This window comes from Otolemur garnettii, unplaced genomic scaffold (genome assembly GCF_000181295.1).
Source record: "Otolemur garnettii isolate 467f Iridium unplaced genomic scaffold, OtoGar3 scaffold00044, whole genome shotgun sequence".
NCBI classification, from domain to species: Eukaryota; Metazoa; Chordata; class Mammalia; order Primates; family Galagidae; genus Otolemur; species Otolemur garnettii.
The window spans coordinates 4,086,242-4,092,424 of record NW_003852439.1 but is presented as its reverse complement, the minus strand read 5'-3'; the positions used below and the strand labels follow the sequence as shown (position 1 = coordinate 4,092,424).

Below are 6,183 nucleotides of genomic sequence, written 5' to 3'. Positions count from 1 at the left end.
CATTTCCAAAGATCTGGGAAAGAGCCACTGTGGCTATTGATTAGCGTAGCACAGTGAAGAAGGGAGGGAGAGGAAGGAGATGAGCCAAGTGAAGTAAGCAGGGGCCAGACTATGGAGGGAGGGCCCAGAGGCCATGCAAAGAACGTTTTTAATATTAAAAAAAAGCTAATTCTGATGTTAAAATTGTTCAACTGTCCCACAAATTATATACATTTTAATTAAACTTATCAAATAATCTCAGAAACATTAATTATCAAATTATCAAATCAATAATGCCTCCCCAGCGTTGATGAATGTACGCATAGCTTAACACATTGGTGGAATAAATTAGTAAGTGCCCATTTCTTTTCTTTTCTTTTTTTAATTCAGCCTCAGTCCGTTCTGAGAACACACTCCATCACCTGGTTCCCAGATCTCAGACTGCGCAGTGGTCCTGTCATCATCGGCGAGGGCTCACAGCAACACATGCCTCCCTAAACCTCCCTCCCAGCTAGCCATACCCACTATCCCTCGTCCCTTACCCCTGGCTCCGGGTCCCTGGCCCCACTTTGCCTGCCACATTTTCATAATCATCTCAGGCTCCAGGCAAGCAGCAATGGAACCTGATCATATAAGGAAAATATTGCGGGCAAGGGCCCATTTCTTAGATGAACTGAGGCATACAAACTTTTGGTTATTCACTAAATTTCAATTTCCAGGTGGTTATGACTCGGATTATTTCTTTTTATGCTATTTCACTGTGGTAAGAACACCTAACAGGAGATCTACCCTCTTTACTTAGTTCTAAGCAGACATTTTTAAGTCAACACATTCTTCTTGACAATGGAAAGGTACAATGTTGTACAGGGGATCTTTAGATATTTTTCTACCACCGTGATTTTTTACCGGTGTGCCATAGCACACTGGTGTGCTGTGAGAGGATCTTAGGTGTGCTGTGAAAATTATAAAGATCACTAATTAAATTATTTTCAAAGCGTGTGCCACGGAAATTTAACTATAAGTTCAAATGTGCCCTCAGATTTTTTTAAAAGGTTGAAAAATACTGATGTAGCATAATTGAGACTCCCTGTCTGTTGAGCAGCGACTCCCCACTTTTGCCTTCCCTGGTCCCTGGCAAACACTATTCTTCCTTATTCTACAAGTTTGACTTCTTTAGATACCTCATATCAGTGGCATCATACAGCGTTTTTCCTTTTGTGACTGGACTATTTCACTTAGCCTCACGTCTTTCAGGTTAATCTATACGGTTAGATGTTGCAGAATTTCCTTCCTCTCTAAGGCGATAATACCCCACTGCATGTTCATGCCATATTTCCTTTATCATTCATCCCTCTAGGTTCTTCCCATGCAAGAAGGATTTGCTAATTTTTCAGCCATGTAAAGATCCTTACACATCTTTTAAGTCAGGTTAGCTCACTTAACTTTTTACCTTTTAAAAAAAAAAATTTGAGAGATAGGATCTTGCTCTGTTGCCCAGGCTGGCCTCAAACTCCTGGGCTTAAAGGATCCTTGTACCTCAGCCTTCTAAGAAGCTGGCACAAACGGCACATGCCACCATGCCTGGCTCTTGAGAAGGATGTTTTGTTTTTCCCAAGTGCAATGGGGAGTGACTGAAGGATGGCAAGAAGATGGAAGTGACAACAATCTCATTTACATTTTAGGACAGTTATCATTGGCCTGGGTGAAAAGATGCCAGAAAGAAGGAGTTGAGAGTGGATGCGTCGGTCGAGAGTCGGTGGAGAGTTGAGGCGGATGGGTCGGTCAAGAGTCTGTTTTATAAAAAGATGGTGGTAGCTTGGGTTGGGGTGGTGTCAATAGGGGGGGGGAAGTGAGCAGCTTAGAGAGAGGTTTAAGAGTTAAACTGACAGCATTCATGTCAGGCTGGAGGTGGGGGAGAAGGCACATCAGAGTTTCAGGTGTGCAGAACGCAGAGCTGTCCCTGCCATCAGCCTCCTGTCTGGCTGCCCCTGACTTCCCTGAAGGCATCGGGCCAGGGTCATGCCCTCCAAGCACCTGCCAGATTCCTCGTTTCAAGCCAACGCCCCCATGGGGACAAGGTCAAAGAGAAAGCTTTTCCTTCTAGAAAAATCAATGAAACTCATAAGCCAGAAGAAAAATATTAACCCTGCCTACCTTTCTTTCCACACATCTGTCCCTGCAGAAAGGCGCATGTGACATTTGCCAATAATCACATCACATGAGTGAGAGGAAATGCGAGAGATCGTGTAATTCTCCAAAGTCTGTCTCCCCTGCTTGGTGCTCCTCTGCTGCTTCTCCCGCCCCCACTGGAGGGAGGTCTGTGCAAACCGCCATAACCCCCCACCGCAAGCCCTGCGTCTTCGTTGCTGTGGTTTCCTCAGACCCAGACTCAGTCAGCACTTCCTGCCATGAACTGTCCGAGCCCCTGAACCTTACAGCACTTATCAGTCTGTAGTTGAATAATTCATGGTGTGAGTAAGCTATTTAATGTCCCATTAGAATGGGGGGACATGCCTGGCTCTATTCAGTGTGCGCTCAGATTTCAGACTTGTTTAACAGCACTAAATTAACTCAGCCTCAAGGGATCTGCCCAAGACGCCTGACTGTTCCCCGTGTCTCTGCTTGGGAAGTACATCCAGACCCCAGCCAGCACCCCTGGCCCACTCACTGAGAGCAAATGCTTCTGTTTCAAACCTCAGCTCTGATACTTTGCAAGCTTTGTGCCTTGCCCATTTCACCAAACCTCCCATTTCTCTTTTCCTTCTCTCTTAGAATGAAGACAGTGCCAGCTACCACAAGATAGTGTGGTTAAGGCCCTGCAGTCAGAGTGGCTCAGCTTCAAATCCCAGCTTGCCACTCTTTGCTGTGTGACCTTCGGCAGGTCACTTAACCTCTCTGAGTCTGTTCCGGCTTCTCTCCATTGGGAACTATGTCTACCTCATGTGGTTGCTGTGAAAATTAGATAACACATTTTTTTTAAAGAGCCACAACCTTGGCATTTATTAGCTGCTCAATAACTGTTAAGTGTTATCATGATTACGGCTGGTTTAGCATCTCACATAATTGTTTTCAGGGAAGCACTTTGGTTCATTAAATAGATGTTCAAATGACAACATCATCGACAAAAGGGACGATGACTAACACCTGCTGATGCTTGGTCTGCGCCTGATACGTTCCCAAGGGCTGACTTATATTAACTCCTACAGTTCCCACAGCAACCTTGAAAAAGACTGCTAATAACAATCTCCACTTTAATATAACCAAAAGAATAACTCAATAAACATTAGAGAATAATACAACCCACAAGCATTTGATCGGTATTTACTATCTCCCAGGTACTATGCTCAGCCCTGAAAATACATACAAACATTCTTTCCTTCTAGAAATTCACAGACCCACAGAAGAGGTAGATAAGCATATAGCCAACTTAAAGGGCTATGCTCACAGCATGAATAAAATCTTATACAAATACTGAGTGAATAAGCAACTTTTTCTGAGGCAATAGGGAAGAGGATGAAATGTAATGTGTAGGAAAAAGCAAGAAATTTGAAAGCCCACTAAAAACGAAAGTACTATTATTAGCAATTAATAATAGCACCTTGTCTACCTGCTCAGGTGACAAAGAACATGCCTTGGTGTGCGAGGAAGAGGCCAGTGTAGGTCCTCTTTGTTGCCATTGTCACCTCCTTGGTTGCTTGAAGGTCATGAGATGGACTGTATTGGTTTGTGCATAAATGTGGGTGACTCATCCAATTTCAAAGTTCTATCATGTTAATAACAACAGTAGCTCCTATGCTGTCTTTGAAGTAAGGAAGCAGTTTTATAAGTAACTAACCATTTCATTCATTCGTTCCCTCAAGAAATACTGAGTGCCAAACTCTAGGTGTTAGCAATACATCCGTCTACAATCCAGGCAAAGTCTCTGCCATCCTAACACTTATATTCCAGCCCAGGGAGATGGGCCATGAAGAAACAAAAGGAGTAAATATTTAACATGTCTAACAGTGACGCGTGCTATAGAGGAAAATAAAGCAGGAGAGGGGGAATGATAAGTGCTGAGACGAGGAGGGAGGGTGGAATTGTTACTTTACATAGGTTAGTTATGGGCAGCTTCACCCATAAGATTATATTTGACCAGAAATTTGAACATGAAAAGGTCACGTTTGCTGCACAAGGTGGCTCACACCTGTAGTCCTAGCCCTCTGCCAGGCCAAGGTGGGTAGATTGCTTGAGCTCAGGAGTTCAAGACCAGCCTGAGCAAGAGAGAGACCTCGTCTCTGCTTAAAATAGAAAAACTGAGGCAAGAGGATCACTTGTGCTCAAGAGTTTGAGGTTGCTGTGAGCTGTGATGCCGTGGCACTTGACCCAGGGTGACAGAGAAGTCATGTGGACATGAGAAGGAATGTTTCCGAGAACAGCAGCAGCAGCAGCAGCAGGTGTAAGGGCCCTGGGGTGGGCGCTGGCTTTGCGGATTTGAAGAAGCACAGGAGGCCAAGTGACTGGAGCTGATGGAGCGATGTTGTTGGAGTGCTAACGGGGGTGTGACTCTCTTAGTCCGTGGTCAGAAAGGGAATTTTACTCTTGGTGAAATGGAAGGGTTTGGGCAGAGTTTTGAACAGATGAGCTGCAAAGATTGTATCACTTTTTATTTTAAAAGATTACCCTGGCTGCCTTGCTGAGAACAGACCCTAGGGAGGCAAAGAAGGAGAGGAACGATTGGCTGAGAAGCCAGTGTCAGCATCTCGGTGGGGGGTGAGCGTCATCTCACCCCTGCAGATGAGCCCCAGAAGTGGCTAGAAACGCAGGTGGATCACAGATCTGTTCTGAAAGCAGAGCTGACAGGACTTGTGGATTGGTTGGCTGGATGTGAGTAAGAGACAGAAAGAATGGCATCTGGGAGACCCCAAGTTTTTTGCTCCCAGTTAAGATGGAGCCCCATTAACTGAGATGACTAAGGCTACAGTCAGGCAGATGTGAAGCAGAAAGCTCATTCGGCCACATTCAGCATGAGACAGTGCTTTGGTCTGAATATTTGTGTCTCCTCCACCCCAACTCATACCTGGAAATCCTAACTTGCAAGGTTTCAGGAGGTGGGGCCTTTGGCAGGTGGTAATAACAGTGTCTTCTGGTGAATGGGATTAGTGCCCTTCCAAAGGGGACCCATGAGAGAGCCATTGTTCCTTCCACCAAGTAAGGACACAGCAAGAAAAAGAAATGTCACCTACAAACCAGAAGTGGGCCCTCACCAGACACCAAATGTGTCAGCCCCTACATCTTGGACTGCCCAGCCTCCAGGGTTTTGTGCAATCAATTTCTGTTGTTAACACATCCCCCAGTTAGTGGCATTTTGTCACAGCAACCTGAGCAGAGTAGGAGACAGGCCAACAAGATGTCTGTGCTGAGCTGATCTTCAGTGGGAGTTTCTGGAAGGAGACCCAGGTTTGGAGGCAGAAATTTGGCAGTCATTAGCACATAGCAAATACACCTGAACCCAAGAGACTAGAAGATACAGTGGAGGGAAACAATATAGCAGAGACAAGAAGGGGGCTGAGGAGCTGGGCCTGTGTCGTATCAATATTGAAAACAAAGGTCTTTAGCCTGGTCCGCCAGTAGAAGTCTGGAAGGCCATGAACTTAGAGGAGAAAAATCAAATGCTTCTTCATTTTCACTAACTTCTAACTGAAATTTGATATGCCTCTCAATTATGAATGAGAGAATAAACCACAGCGGTCTTTCGGCCGGAGGCACCATCTTCCAGTAATTCACCAAAATGACAAACACAAAGGGAGAGAGGAGAGGCACCCGATACGTGTTCTCTAGGCATTTTAGAAACCATGGAGTTGTTCCTTTGACCACATACATGCCAATCTACAAGAAAGGTGATATTGTAGACATCAAGGGAATGGGTACGTTCAAAAAGGCAGGCCACACAAATGTCACCATGGCAAAACTGGAAGAGTCTACAGTGTTACCCAGCATGCTGTTGGCATTGTTGTAAACAAACAAGTTAAGGGCTAGATTCTTGCCAAGAAGATTAGTGTTCGTATTGAGCATATTAAGCACTCTAAGAGCCGAGATAGCTTCATGAAACGTGTGAAGGAAAATGATCAGAAAAAGAAGGAAGTCAAAGACAAAGGTACCTGGGTTCACCTGAAGCGCCAGCCTGCTCCACCCAGAGAAGCCCACTGTGTGAGAACCAACGGA

General features: G+C 45.1%; 1 non-coding gene across 1 annotated transcript; it reads right to left on the bottom strand.

Moving 5' to 3' along the window:
• Positions 1-366: 366 nt before the first annotated feature.
• Positions 367-449, bottom strand: LOC111725619. Its single transcript, XR_002773644.1, has one exon.
• Positions 450-6,183: the final 5,734 nt, after the last annotated feature.